This window comes from Petromyzon marinus, chromosome 5 (assembly GCF_048934315.1).
Source record: "Petromyzon marinus isolate PM22_M1 ecotype Great Lakes invasive population chromosome 5, UKy_Petmar_22M1.pri1.0, whole genome shotgun sequence".
Taxonomy (NCBI): domain Eukaryota; kingdom Metazoa; phylum Chordata; class Hyperoartia; order Petromyzontiformes; family Petromyzontidae; genus Petromyzon; species Petromyzon marinus.
This window is the reverse complement of record NC_133671.1, coordinates 8,184,285-8,200,405: the sequence shown is the minus strand read 5'-3', so window position 1 is coordinate 8,200,405 and position 16,121 is coordinate 8,184,285.

The following is a 16,121-nucleotide window of genomic DNA, read 5'->3' as shown; positions in this document are numbered from 1 at the left end:
GGTTCCCTCCTGGGCCCCCTCTTTTACTGTCAGCGTGGCCTGGCTCCGCCCCCGGCCACGCCCTCTTCTGGAACCTACTCGCGGGATCTCGATGTGCCCCTTCCGTGACCTTTTCCCTAGACCAGGGGTGGGCAAATTTTTTGACTGGCTGGCCACAATGGGTTCTAAAATTTGACAAGAGGGGCCGGGCCAGGAACGGATGGAGTGTTTGTGTGAACTGATATAAATGACATGTAAAAATCATTACATGAAAGGATTTGGCCTTTTAACAGGTAGCAATGCATTTATTTGCAAGGCAATTTAACAAATTGCACGAACATGAACAATACAAACACATGTCGTAACTCCCGGTAAAAGTGCGCCATTTAATGGGGAAATGGGGGCATTACAGGAGAAAGGTAAAATTTAATTTAATAATTATAATAATATTTGGAGAAGTTAGGCGGGCCGGATTAAAAAGCCCAGCGGGCCGTACTTTGCCCATGTCTGCCCTAGACCCCTCTCTGGACTATCACGTGAACAACATTGTCAAGTCCTATCACCCGGTCCTATATCAGAATATTTAGACTGGAGGAGGAATCCGATGAGCTGTGACGTTCTTTATCACAGGTCTCCAGTATGGGCGGGTCAGCAAGTTGCAACATCAAACAATACAAACAAACGATAGGAGTACAAAATAGAGAAATGGTTAGTCATGAAATATAAACAAAAATGCATTTTATAAGTTCTTGGCAAGGCAGCAAAAATTTAAAGTCCCAGACCACACCAAGATATAATAGTCCCTCAATAAAATGACATTAATATTGAACTATGGATACTGCACAAGTAAAGATCGGCGTTACAAATCACATAGTTTTTTTTTACTAATCCGCACTGACCCAGCATGGTGAAGTATGACCCAACAACCCCCATGTAACCCATACGGCGTGTGAAGGAGGCCTTCATCCAGCAGTGCGTCGACCAAGATCCTATGAAATGAAATCCATTGGGGGGCATCCCCTCTCTCCCCTGGGGGTAACCGCCCTTGCACGTCCAACAAGTGGTGCTGAAATTATTTTAAAAGGTTGCCACGGTGGTGAGATGTTAACTACCTCGCCTGGTATGCAGGAGATCGTGGATTTTTCTCTGGATCCTCTAGTTTCCCCCTCATTTAGAATCAACATGCGTTTAAAGTATTTGGCTGCAATACATTTCCACGTGATAAGCCGCTTCATTTGTGACGAGGTCGCTTCTGAAAAATAACTCTATAGCTCAGTGGGCCTTACCTGGTAAAATACAAATAGTGTATTTAGTTTAACTCGTGACCATATGGCCATGCGCTCGTTGGTCTGCACACTTATCTATCATTAAGGCTTTCTTTTATTCGTGTATTCTAGTCCACATTTTACGACAACTAATTTAAACTTCAGCCGCAATTTGACGATAGCTAATAACCAAGTGGGTTGCCAACCGGGGTTGTGCGGATCCATGGGGGTACGCGAGGTGATTTACAAACGTGTGATATTACATCGTACACGAGAGTCATTGGTGAATAATCATGTATGAATATGCCAATATAAAATAACTACGATAAAATGAAAACCCATATGGTAACCTAGAATATATCGAAGACCTTTCTGAACTCATTGATCCGAAACAATCTGCGAACAATTTTTTTGTCGTTTGCAGTTACCGGCTGCTTAGGATAATACTCACAAAAGTTACAATTGGTTACAATATTAACGTTCCTTATACATTTATTTCTAAGAACCAAAATTCAACCAAGGGGTTCAGTCGCCACAAGAGGTTGAGAAACCACTGCTCGAAACCGTCTTTGATTATTAATGACCAACCTTAAAAATCTGCTTTTGGGGGTATTTAGATCAGCGTCATGAAACACTTTGTAATCCTAAAACCCTTGACGGCATTGCGTCAGGAACGGACGCATCCCTGGCCATGGGTTTCGTTCTTGAAGGCGCGCGGCTCGCTCCGTCGGCATCGCGCGCACGTTGAGTGCACGGTAATCGAGGATCTACGTGTCAGCAGCCCTACAGGATTTTCATCGTGAAAACGTCCATCGTTCACGCGTGAGCTTTAATGAAGTGTTCGTCATTGCAAAGTCTGCTGGCCACTGGCGGCCCCCGATAATACACGAAATGCGAAAACAACCCCGTGCAGGCGGTGTTGTGGCCCTCACACTGGTGATGTGTCGGTGAAAGTGCCCCCCCCCACCACCACCACCACCTCTGAAAATTAGTGAAGAACACTGCTCATCTCAGGAACTTTCCAACGTCAACGTTTACTTGTGTTTCAACAAACGACAAAAATGGCAGAGAGTCTAATGTCTAGTTTCACACAGATACGGTTTCATAACATCCTGGGTCATATAGCGAACTTCTAAACACGTGTAAAGATCCATCAGGAGGATGTGTTTGATGGATGGGTAATGTAGCGGCTCGTGTGCCCATCACAGAGTTTGTTCGCTCGGGGTCAATGATTCAAATTTCTGCTGCCGTCCGGCAAACCCTACGTGACATTGGAAGAGGTCACTCGCTGAGAAGGAGACCTCAAACAACGATTATGTGATACTTCCCCTCAAAACATGCCCTTGTATGGCGTGGAGTTTACTCCGGGTCCTCCAGGTTTGCCCTCCATATTTAGAATCAACACACGTTTGGAGTATTTGGCTGCTATGCATTTCCACGTGATAAGCCACTTTGTTGAGCTATCATTTGTGGCCAGGTCGCTTCTAAACAAAGAGCTACATAGCTCAGTTGGCCTTACCTGGTAAATAAACCATAAAACAAAAATAGTAACATAACCGAAATCCCTAATTTTACAAATAGAAAAAATAATAACAATAAAATAATAAATGAAAATAAAGTTTACAAAAACTATCACGTTGTTTCGATCGCAACACAAGCGGTCGTCATCAGTGACAGGATGACGACCGCTTGTGTTGAAATATGTATATATTTCATTTGTTAGTGGCACAATACATATGGGAACCTCCCAGTTATTTATTTCTGCAGCAATAGTGTAATTTGAGTTTCTAAGGTCCCATTTGCTCGAGGTTTCAACAGCAGGTGTATGTATACGGGCGGTCAGTATCGATCCCAGTCAGTAGGTGGCTGACGGGGCTCCTGAATCGTAACCTTGTGTAATGGGCTCAGATAGGCGCACACGACTTCTTGGGAGGCAACACAATTTATTAACACCAATACGTTACACTTAACATAGGGTGGTATACACGGACCTGTTCTAACTAACACACACCGTCACTCGCTAACACGGAATCTCGGATACACTAGCGTGACCCAGCCAGGTGGGCTACTGGCGGGTCCGCTGACTAGAGACTTGACTCTTCTTAGGAGGCATCTTCACAATGTATCTTCATTCTTGACACGGGCAGCCTCGAGCCTGGTGAGGAGGCTGCTTATATGTGCCTTCGCGTGTCCGGGCCCCACCCCGGTCACGCCTTTCTTCCAGAACCCTCTCGAAGCTCCTCGGCTGTCCACGTGGCCCCCTAAGGTACCCCCGGGGCCCCCGGCCCCCACCTTGATCCGGTCACGTGTCCAGCCGGGTTCACTCAGAGTGCCACGGCCTTACACAACCTCCGTGGCCTCACCCACGGTCTCCAGATCCCCGAACCGACCCTGACGTCCATCGATGGTAGGTGTCCATTGCTAGGGGCAACCCCCAGTCAGCTTTGTTGTGCATGTGCAAATGCGTGCTTTGGCGCGCGTTGAGCGGCACAAGTAAATCAATAATAAATAGCATTAAATGGTTAATTAAACTACTTTAAAGTTGACGGATGCGAAAATGAAATAGTGCTGACTCACCACCGGGCTTATGGCGTGGTACCTGGATACTTTTTTTAAAACATAAACCTCTCGGTTTGCGAGCCAAATCCTTCACAAATGTCGTCCACACACACACAGACACACAGACAAACAGACAAAAAATGGCATTTATAGGTACGAAAGATGTAAACCTGTGTAGTGACATAGAATCAGTCATGCAGCAGCATAGCGCTGGCTGCTGGCAGGGAAGGGGATCTGCAGTTACAGCAGCCCTGACTGACGGCAGGCCATGTGATACACCAGAGAGGGATCTAGGGGAAAGGTCACAGAAGGGACACATCGAGAACCTGCTGGAAGGTTCCAGAAGGGATGTGGCTGGGGGCGGAGCCAAGCCACGCTGAGAGTAAAAGAGGGGCCCCGGGAGGGGACCTCAGGGCTGTCGTTTGGAGTGGGGGGATCCCCGTGGTGCTGCTGCTGGAGTCATCACCGTCATCTCCGTCTTCACCATCTCGGCGTCGCCAGTCAGGCAGTCTACCAGCTGTCCTGACTGGGAACCGTAGTCACCAAGTGTTAACCATTAGGCTGTGTTAATAAACAGTGCCTCCTACTCTTAGTGTCTCTGAGTCAGTCACTACACCTGTACGATTTCAATACGTAACCAGGACACGATGTGTGTGCACGTACTTTTCAACATAGCTTAAACGATCTGCATGACAGTAAGTAAATATCCGCTCTGCTTTGCTAAACACAAGGGTCAAAGGTTTACGGAAATTCTCTGAGCACTTTTCAGCTCCCAAAGTAGTTCATCGCAAACTACCGTTAGATATGCAGGACTGACGAAGCCCTCTTGAAATTGCCCATGCCCATGAACATCGATACATTAGCGTGTAGATGGCGTCAGACAAATACCACGCTCGTTGTCATCTTGGACACGGATGGGAGACTCTTGCGCGTGCCCGAATTAGGTGCTGCTTGCGACTCACCAGTGCCGCTCGTCTACCTGCTCAGACGGTTGTGGGACGGTGCTTGGCTCCACTGACAATGCTGAGCCATTGGTGGAAATTCCACATTTTCCACCATGTACTGTATAGGTCTTTCTCTCCAAAAAGTGGCAGTTGTTTTACTCACCCAGGAGCACACAAAACAAAAACTCAACCCACAAACGTGTCCATAACACTGCCCTGTAGGCGTATATATGTACGTTGAACTTCTTTCGCACCATACGTAGCCAACCGTGCTAATCGGAGGTGCGCAAGTTGGAGGGACAACAACCTAAACACAAAAAGCAGTTCTAAAGAAACACGTTTTCAATCCGGATGTAAAAGTGCATAGCTTCAGTGGCTATAATAGGGGGTTCTCTTAATCAATGATCATTATACTATAAAGAAAGGGCCGTTGCTGAAATTGTCACCTATATTGTTCCTTTTTAGGGGCAGTGTAATTGACAAATGTGTTGGGGTTTTTTGTTGTTATTTTTGCATCTTTGACAGGAGTAATGATGGGCCAACCCAAGATTTGAACTCATGAGATCTTGCAACTGTGAGTTCAGTCCTCCAAGCACCATATACACCCAGATGGGTTTGTGTACAGTAATAGCGTGAAAGGTTCGTCACGCGTGATCGGGAATGGAATTGGCCCTGCCAGAGCGTGTTAAAGCAGTTTGGTTGAACGCCCCAACATGTCTTTTTACCTGGAATTTAATAATCTGAGGGTATTACATATGCAGAGCTGTTTTTATTCGTACATTCACATTCCTGAACAATTTTAAGAATTAATCACGTTCTACAAGGTGCGGTTGTAAGCCAGGACTGGTGTAGTGTGTGTGTGTACGCGTGATCCGTGGTTTTCCGCATTTGTGAGAAAAGTGTCTGGGATTCGTTGTGCATTCATGGCCACGTCCCTACACAATGCAAATGTCGATAGTGTTCTAAACAACGTTAAACTATTACAGCTACTTAAATATTTACAATTTTTTTTTTACCAGATAAGGCACACTGAGCTGTAGAGCTTTTTTTCTGAATCGACCTGGCCACAAATGATAGCTCAACGAAGTGGCTTATCATGTGGAAATGTATAGCAGCCAAATACTCTAAACGCATGTTTCTAAATGTGGAGGGCAAACCCGGTGTAACCGGAGAAAAATCCACACGACCACGGGGAGAGGGAGACATGCAAACTCCATATACGCAGCAAGCGTAAGGGTTGGGATCGAACCCACAACCTCCTCCATACCAGGCGTGGTAGTCAACATCTCGCCAACGTGGCACCCTAAATATTCGTCCGAGAAGCACGTATAAGAATTTGGGCACTCACTTTATTTGGTGGCTGATCACACGCATTCACCACTCCCGCTGTTAAAGATCGTGTATACATTTAGATTATACAAGTGTACAGAACACGATTGAGGGTTGGGCTGGTTCATTGCTTAGTTTTATACTGCATATTATTCCAGCCGTTCGATGACGGAGGCTTTGGTAACTTGTCGATGCTCATTAATATACTGAAACTTGAAAGGGTAGCACTGAAGTCAGCGTCAAAAAGAGTCACCCGCTGGCATGAATTTTGCTGTGACTGCTGGGCATAAATCATCCTCGTGCTGTCATCGGTGAAGTATTAGATGCGGATCGAATTGAGAAGTGTGTTCCATGTTTCACGAACTTGTATGTTACTGCGAAATGAAACGAGAGCTGGCGTCTTGTCAGTGCGTGTTAACTGCTTTCTCTGCATCAGTGGCAATGTATGTATGTTGAACCCCACACACCCCACATCCTTTACACAGTGATGGGTTCTTCTGTTGCTCCTGATCTTTGGAAAGTCCACATTCCCGTCGTGGTGGAGCCCAGTTCAGTGGTGGAGCCCAGTTCAGTGGTGGAGCCCAGTGGTGGAGCCCAGTTACTACGACCATCATGTTGATGATGGTCCAATTTAACCTTGGAAGAGATTTTGTGTGCTGGTGAATGTATGTATTTGGAATATATGTGGTAACCGACCTTCTGTACATTCAGTTGCAACATATGTAAGTGTTTACATGCTTGTGTAGTGAGTCCAACTGAGTCGCAGACGTGAAGGGGTAACAGCCTAGGGTGGTGACCACCCAGCTAACTACACTATACAGAGGAGTTACTGTTACGAAGGGTCGGGCCCTCACTCAGGTCCACAACCACGTGTTTGCCTCCTAGGACGTAGAGCTTCCAGCTTGAGACGTAGAGCTTCAGCTGATGGACGTGGAGCTTCAGCTTGTAGAATGCAGCGACCCCGGTCCCTCTCAGGGACCCACCTTATATTCCCCCACGGGTCGGGGCCACTCTGCCCCTGGCCCCGCCCGCCTTCTGGAGCCTTCTAGCTCCCCCTCGATCCCTCTCGAGAGCTCTCCCTGGACACGTGATCACCCCCTAGTTCCCCCACCTGGGGGCCTCTCTGTGTACACTCTAGATAATGTGTCTGCAGGGTCAACCAGAGTGCCATGGCCCGGGGCAATCCTGTCCTTGGACTGACACTCTCCCACTCCCCCTCGTGGGAGACCGCACTGCATGCTATGCGTTGTGCCTGCGCTATCCCAGCGCTCACCAAGCCCTCACCAAGCCCCGCTAGGGCTGGTACTACACCCACCACGGGGTGTACGCAATGATAATGCATCGCACGCCACGACCCTTCCGGGCTGGCACCATACAGTGACATCCCCGATGTCACTACACCACCGTCCCCCTTCGTAGCATCCAGCCGTCCCGGCTGTAAACTCCCCCCTCAACGAACAATAAGTGAAATGCACGAGCAAAAAAAACCACAGTGTGCCTCAACAATAACAAGAACAGAAATAAATACCCCAACCCACCTGTACAAAAATTACACTATATACGAATGTACAAACAACCTCAAGAGAGGGGCGCAAACCACGAACCCATAACATCAACACAGCAACAATTAAATAAGGAAACGCAAAAACCACGGGATCCCCCGTACCATCACACCTCCCACCTTCGCCGTGTAACAACGCTCGTGAGCTCGATGGTGGCCAGGTTCAGGCAATGACCGCCAGGACCCAGCGAGCGTGACAAACAACCGACAGCGTGGGAGCGTGTGTGCAAGAGGATCACGAAAACCAAGTCTTTGAGTGAGTCCCCCAGGGAAGGTGGACTCGCTCACCCTGGAGGACCTGGGGGGAATGTGCAAATGTTCCACCGAACCCGGCTCCTCACGGAGAGCAGTAGGCCGGGTCGACGGATCCTCCGTGCTTGGAACCTGCGATTCTGGTATGTGCGACTGTGCAGGGGACGTCAGTCGCGCGGCTCCTGGGGACGGGACAGAATTGCTCCGCTGAGGACCAACCTCAACGGGCACACACCCCGGCTCGTCGGACACAATCAACACTCGGCCCCTGTGATGTGGAGATGAAACGAATTCGCACGGCGTGATAAACGGTTGCAGGCGAGAGGGATGCACGAACCAACTCCGCCGACCGAAGTTGATCTGGACACACTACTACGGTCGAACAACCTGAACGACATCGACCGGCCCCCGCCAGGGTTGCAGTAGTTTAGGCGACGTACCCACCGGCACCTGCGGGCAGTGCAACCAGGCCTTGTCCCCAGGCGTCCATTCATATAGAGAATTACACACACCATTAAGCCGTTTGTTGGCCAATTGTCGTGACTCGGAATTAACCCTGGAGGCTTACCGCATCTCGGAAAGCTTCTGAATAGTGAAGCGAACAGAGTCCGAAATCCTAGATTTGTACTTCGCCGGCATGGCCCGTAACTGTACATCGATGGGGGGGGCGTATTCCCTCCCATACATTAGAAAAAAACGGCGAGGAGCCAGTGGATGCGTGCAGGGCCATCCTGTAAGCAGCGAGGACCGCAGGGATATGAAAATCCCAATTGAGTTGTGACTCGCTAACCTGGTGGCTCAACATGGAGGTCAAAATCCTATGTAGCCATTCGACCATGCCATCCGTCCATGCCAACCGTCTGCTGATGGCGAGAAATGCTGCAAGGGCATCGTCGTCGAGGGCGGCGGGCAACGCACGCAGCGCCTCCTCCTCTGTCCATCCCGCCAAGTCAGCATTCATGAGGAATCGCCGCTTGAAAGCCACCCAGTCGCCACTAGTAACCGCGAACTCCTTAATGAAGGAAAGTCACCGTCGGAGAGCCAGGATGTCCATCGGCACCGACGGCGCGTCTTCAATTTTGGCGGGCTGCGCGCTCTGCGCCAATGACAAAATGGCGGCCGAAAGCGCGGGTTGCGCCGTCGAGTTTCCCGCCTGCTGCGAAATAGCGGCGGAGTCGCCTTTCACGAGCGGCGTGGCTGCTCCCTCCTTCGCCGGCGAGACAGCGGGGCTGATCTCCGCCAAAAGCGAAGCCGCAGCAAGGAGGAGCTCCGCGAGGCAACCGCGCACCTCTCGGAGGGACGCCCCTGCCGACGGCGAAGCATCGAGCGGCCAGCTGGTGCCCTGCCCCACCAGAAGGATCTCCCCCGCATCCTCTGGAGCTGTAGGCGGCACGAGGTCCTCGTCCTCGCTGTCCGACGTCCTGGTACGTGGTCTGCGACGTTTGGACATAGTCTACGGCTAGCTGAGTAACTATTGTGAATCCCACCTCTGACACCAGTTGTAGTGAGTCCAACTGAGTCGCAGGCGTTGTTCCTTTTAGAGGCAACACCTTTATTTGTAACACTGTAACGCAAAGGGGTAACTGCCCTTTACCAGATACAACCTAGGGTGGTGACCACCATGCTAACTACACTATACAGGGAAGTTACTGCTACAAAGGGTCGGACCCTCGCTCGGGTCTCCGACCACGTGGTCCACCGTAGGACGAGGCGCTTCCAGCTTGAGACATGGAACTTCCAGCCTGTAGAACGAAGAGAGACCCCGGTCCCTCTCAGGGACCCGCCTTATATCCCTCTCCGGTCGGGGCCGCTCCGTCCTTGATCCTTCTCAAGAGCTCTCTCCGGACACGTGATTAGACCCTAGTCCCCCCACCTTGGGCCCCCTGTATGGACATTCCGGATCACGTGTCTACGGGGTCAACCAGAGTGCCATGGCCCGGGGCAACCCTGCCCCTGGGCTGACACACACCCCCTCCCTCTTGGGGGAGCCCCCACCACACGCTGTGCGTGGTACACGCACTATACCAGTTCTCGCCAAGCCCCGCTAGGACTGGTATTACACACAGCCACCCACACGGTGCTGTCCACATTGTCGGAACATCAATTGGCACGACCCTTCTGGGCCGGCACCATACAGTGACATCTCTGATGTCACTACATATGTAATGGTGTGATTCTGTTAATGATTAAGTTGTGAAAAGTGATCACACATTCGGATTGGCCCAAAATGTATTATTGGTACAACGCAGGGTTGTAAGCACTAACAATGGATTTCTTTGAACATTTGATCCTTATGGCGGTACCCCGGGGTACCAAATAATACAAAATGGCCGAGGCAATATAAATATTTTAATTCTGGGACACTTTTTTTACAGAGGTGTACTTAACTCTGCGACTGGGGTACCAATAAATCCGAAATCAGTGCTACTCCGCGATGTCGAAACGCAAAACATTAGCATAAAAAAAATCCATTGTCGAAAAATTCAACTTTGAATAGTGCATTGTGTACAGCTCGTCGAGATGAGTCGATTGCCGCATCGCCGACCATCAACAGACTAAAAATGACTGCATCATGTTTTTGATGTGATATGAAACGTCCACGAAATGTGAATATGAATTGTGCGTGTGAAAAAGTGTATACACGAATCTTTCTACCCATGGTGGATACTGCCCAATGGTGGACAGGGGTGGCAGTTAACCCTCTAGGTGGTACCGACCAAACACTTGGCTCATGGTCTACATGTGAATCAACATTGCTGTAGTTGATTCTTAAACTTGGGATGCATACAGTATGTATATATGGAACGTGCGCGTTGGGAATTTAATTACATTGGTGAATTCTTGTATTGTTAATACGAGGGCAAGTTGTCATTCGCCACTCAACCGGAATGCAGCTTTACGAGCTGCTGGCACGAAGCATTTAATTAAGCTTCATTTTTTTGAAAAGTAAAAAAAACACGACATACGTCTATGTATAATTTAAAACATTATAAATATTTCATTCAAAACATGCATTTCTTAGGACGGTTGACATTTCAATCGTAATTCAAACTTCCCTTTCAGCCTCAGCATCTTGAAGTGTATGGCAAGTTACGCGTAAAACACACGTCCACGTTTAAGTTTGCGAGCAAATGTGGTGACAGCTTTTGCGAGTCGCCCGACCAACGCTGCCCAGTCCGCCGGCGAGCGGGGCCCAAGTAGAATGATGCAGTTGATTGCGATGAGTTCCACCGTGTGGATAGGGTGGCCGCAGTCACTGCAGGAGGTTGTTCACCTGCCGAGTATCTCACCGCGCGACGAATGTCATCACTTTGGGGCTTTTTTGGGGGGGGAAATGTATTTAAATCGCTCCCAGCTATGGCCCAATTATGTGAATGTGAGCGGTGGCCATTTGGTGTGGGTATGTCTGTGACGACCTGCATACTGGTTGCTCATCTCACTTCGTGAAGGAAAAAAAACATTCAGTGCATTATTCAGTAACAACGCTGTGGCCGTAAATAAATAAGCAACAATATAATCGGTAACATTTCTGGGCAACGGCTCTTCCTCATAACACATGAATCATGGCAGCCTCCATGTGGCCCACTGTTCGGCGAGAAATCACGACTCGTGGCCATCATCAACCCCGGTGACCTAACATCAATCATCGATCTCCCGGTTTCCAGAACAACGACTGAAGGCACCGTAACAATACATGAATAATAATTGATGTGCTATGATGAAGGGCCATTGGCCAAAACTTCGCCTATTATAAATCTACATTTTCTAAGGCCACAGTATTATTGATGTGTGTTTAGTGTTTTATGTTAATTGTGCATGCGCACCAATGCCGACAGAAGAATCACCAAAATACTTCACTGTATGTAGGTATGTTGATGTATGTTGAACTTCGTTCGCGCCGTACGTAGCCAACCTGTGCTAATCGGAGGTGCGGGAAATGAATGACAATTCGTTGAATACTCAGAGGTCAAATGCGCATGGCATATCTCTTTTGAAAAAAATAAATAAGAGTTTTGGTCTCGATGGCCTCAACAAATTGCGTAATATCATGCGTGTCCTCTGCTGCTCTTTTAACCAGTCTTCCTTTTATCAACGCGCGTGAATCAAATCACCGAAAAATCCTATTCTCATTTCTTAAACACTATTATGCGCACTTACCTATGAGTTCATTTACAGCCCTTTGTCAATCCACTGCTGGATGAAGTCCTCCCCACACCGTACCGGCTCGGATTTTCGCTCGCCACCGAAACCGCTGCTGTATAGCTCGCCGATGTGTTTTCAGCTTGCACGGTGCGTTTTTCGGCACGATGGAGCGAAACGCCGGACATCGTGCCCAACAACACGCGGTACAACCCGAAAAAGCATCGGAGGGCTACTGAATCAATCAATCAAACGTTTTTTCTATAGCACTATTCGTGCAAAAAATGCAATCCTTAGTGCTTTACAGGCAAGAACAATAAAAATGAAATTCTAGGCAGAATAAAATCACGTTGTAACAAATTTCTAGCGAAGGCATCGTAGAAATAACACAATAATAGAATCCTAATTAAAAGCAAGTTTAAAAGAGTAAATTTTTAGATTTATTTTAAAAATGCTCAATTATTCTGATCTTAGCCGCGGCTGGGAATCAAACTCAGGCAGCACAGTGCGCTCGAAGAAGCCACTTCACCACCGCTTGATTTGCGTGCAAATTTCATCCCATAATCTGCTATTAATTGCATTTCGTCGTGCAGGTAAGAGGAGTCGCACGCACCGATAATGATTTCCGCCCCCAACATCCCCCCCCGCCCCCCACCTTTAGGTAGTAAAATTGGATATCCACCGTAAATTAAACAGCGATGTCATTCATCGTAGTAAACAAGCATGAGCTCCCAGGCAAGGGAGGCGTTCTAATCGCAGCTAAATAAATTGAGCTCATCCGTATTCTCCTCCCCTCCAAGGAATGGCGATGATCGTTGCAGGTGACGTGAGATGAGCTGCAGGCGAAGTCTGCATGTTCATATACTTTACTTGGGGCATAACCTTGTGAACTTATGCGCATATGATACGCTATTTTAGTTCAAACGTGCCCGTAAGATAATCCAGCAAGTATGCTGATTACCCATCCGTACAATATTTGAGTGTTGGTCTCCTAATGAGTGGGTGTTCTCCAGGCACTACGCTATATCTTCCCACGCATACAATATTTAACGTCCATAATTAAGCAGAGCCCTCGTGAAATAGTGTTTTGAGACACTTGTTACAGCGTAGGAGTGTGAGACATATGACGACGGCTTGGAGGAGGAGGCATTAATCTATACGTGGAAAAGAGGTGTGTGTGTGTGGTTATATTCTTGCGTATCGTGGAAATATGTTCGGGAGCTAAATATCAACATTGAGGTCTACTAGTAACGACAACGAGGGCTTCAGGTGAGAGTTGTTGTAGTCTTTCTATTCCTCCTCCATTGAAGAAGTGCAGACTCCAGTGGGTTTCTATATGTACTCTTTGGTTTTAGTCGGTAAAGTCAAGTAGGTAAAATAAAATAAAACAATTAAATCACGACGTTTCGGAGGCAACACAAGCTTCCGTCTTCAGGTGACAGCAGAATAACTAAAGAGTATGAATCCTTGCAGTCACGAAAGCTTCAAATCTAGGTTTCTATATGGTCCATAGTTTGGGTTGCATTGCCACAATCACACTACTGTGGCTTGTGTGGCACATGAGGAATGGACCACTCTTTTAATAAGTCCTTATGTGCTGTGCAGTACATCAATGCACGTGTGTACACCAGCATGTGATGACTGAGTTGGGCCTGTGGGTGGAGGGGGTCTAGCAGGGTTAATGATTAACCGGACGTGTACACCAGTCACGTGGTTAATGGCGACTCGGTTGAGGATTGCTGCGTATGACGCCACGTGCTGTTGCATTCTACAGATTAACCACAATAAATGTATATATTCAAATTAATGCAAACCGACACACCTGATGACGACCGTTTGTGTTATGGTCGAAACGTCGTGAGAATTTTTATTGTTTTATATATATTTTATTATTTTATTGTTTCTCTTCAACGTGACTTTACCGAAAGAGCTAAGAATATGAATTACTGCAGTCACGAAAGCTTTAAATCAAAATTTCACAATAAATGTGTTTGCCCTCGATTTGGAGCACTTGCCCAACGTCCTTCATTTCGAGTGTGCAACACTTGTCTTTACTTTCACATTTTTTTTCCGGAGATGTGCACAGCCGCCTGTTGGTGTCCTGATCTGGTTGCTGGTCACACCGGTGTCTACGAGTAATGTCAAAGTCAGGAGATGTGCGATGTTTGTCGGGGTCTCGAACGTGGCGTTTATTCTGGACGTCCGCGTTGTTCCACTCCGTTCGCCCGTACCTGGGTGAGATTCTAGGACGGTGACGGCAAGCAGCCCGATCTCAGAAGGGCGGGGAGGGGGGAGGATCGGGACTTGAGTCGGCGGCGAGGTTTTGTTGTTGACGTCTTGGTTGCTGGGTGGGTGGTTTGTAGTTTGGTAAAGAACTCGTGCAGGTGCTCTTTGCCAACAAGGTCACGGTCCGACTGGTTATGTCACCCACACCCTAAAATTACACCTTATAATCACGGTTGAATCACGCCTGGTACAAAAAGCAAGTTGTTGCATTGACTTATCGCTCAATATGCACGCGCACGCCCCCGGTGAATTCTTTTCAGTGAAAGGCAGGATTGAAAAACAAAAAAGTAATTGCAAGCAAACGCCTTCGAATCTTTGTTGATGCCATGACACCTCGTCATCACATTCTCTCCGCCAGTTTTCAGTTGACACCGGGGGGCCAGGTTACTAAGAGGAGGCACATTTGGGTAGGGATGCCCATTTAATTCCTCACCCCGGGGACTCATGCAGTGACGGATTAAGCTAGTGCAGGCCCTGTATCATATGTTATAAAGGGGCCCTAAATTAAAACATGTTAAAACAAATGTTTTACTTGCATAGTAAAGTTATTGTATTATTTTTCATTTGCTATACAGCTTGATAATGAGACAAATCGCTAACCTTAAACACCCAGTCGTTCATAAAAGTTGAAGGCAGTATAGTACTATAGCAATAGAGCAAGTGCACAATCACTGAACCCGAACTGATAGCTTGAAGGCAATTAGCGCGTTGCCCTTGAAAGGGCGAGGCCCGTAGCTACATATGTAGCTACATATGTAGCTACTTTTGCTACTCGGATAATCCGGCACTGAGCTCATGCCAAGCATGTTTTGCCACGTGTCACCATATGGTGCCTTTATATATTTTTAAAACAGTGGGTAGGGTCGATCTGGAAATAATCTCTCTCAATTATTAAATCAATCGCCCTCAAGACACTCAACGCAATGTACATTTCACCACGGCACTTGTAACGCTAATTAATCGTCATCGCGTCGAATGCGATCCCACCACCCATCCACCCTTGAGAGCAAAACTCCGGCAAGAAGGTGATTTCGAGACAGCAGAAGAGCGTGACCGACCACGCGATCGGTCCTCCCAGTGGATCCTACATGACACGTGGCATCATTACCGCACTGCGTGGGGCAATGTTTGTGTATGTATATTGAACCTTTTCCCCACCGTACTGGGCCAACTGTGCTAAACGGAGGTGCGGGGGAAGGAGAAACACACTAAACACAAAAAGCAGTTCTAAAAAAATACGTTTTCAATGTAGATTTAAAACTGCATAGCTCCAGTGTTGTCCTAATATCGGAAGGAAGAGCGCTCCAGACGATCGCAGAAGCGCGCGATGCGGTGACCACCTCTGTTCGGTGGTATGTTTGGGGGCTCAAAGTAAAACAAAAATATTTTTTGAGTTCCCCACGGCACTTTCAATTTCCTAAACTCCTCGTGAGACGACGGAAGAGATTTTAGTTAAGAGATCGAGATGGAGTGAGATGAGAGAAATGCTGATACAAAACAGAAACTATAGCAAGATGGAAGTTGAGAGGTACAGACAACATAGACACATTTGTTCTTTACGAAATTATTCGGATCTGATTTCGAGACGGTATTAGCTTCTTCCTGTTTGTGTGTGTGTGTGTTCATGAATGCAGGTAGGGCACCTTGAGCTGCATGGGTGCCGCCTGAATTTTTTTTTAATTTTAGCTTCGCCTACGCCTCTCGCACGCCCCTCTTGCGTGAGACGCTCCATCGTGGGGTGGGGAGCCCTGGGGGGGTGGTGGGGATGGGCGGGCAGGCAAGGTGCTGAGTGCCCCTGCTGGGAGG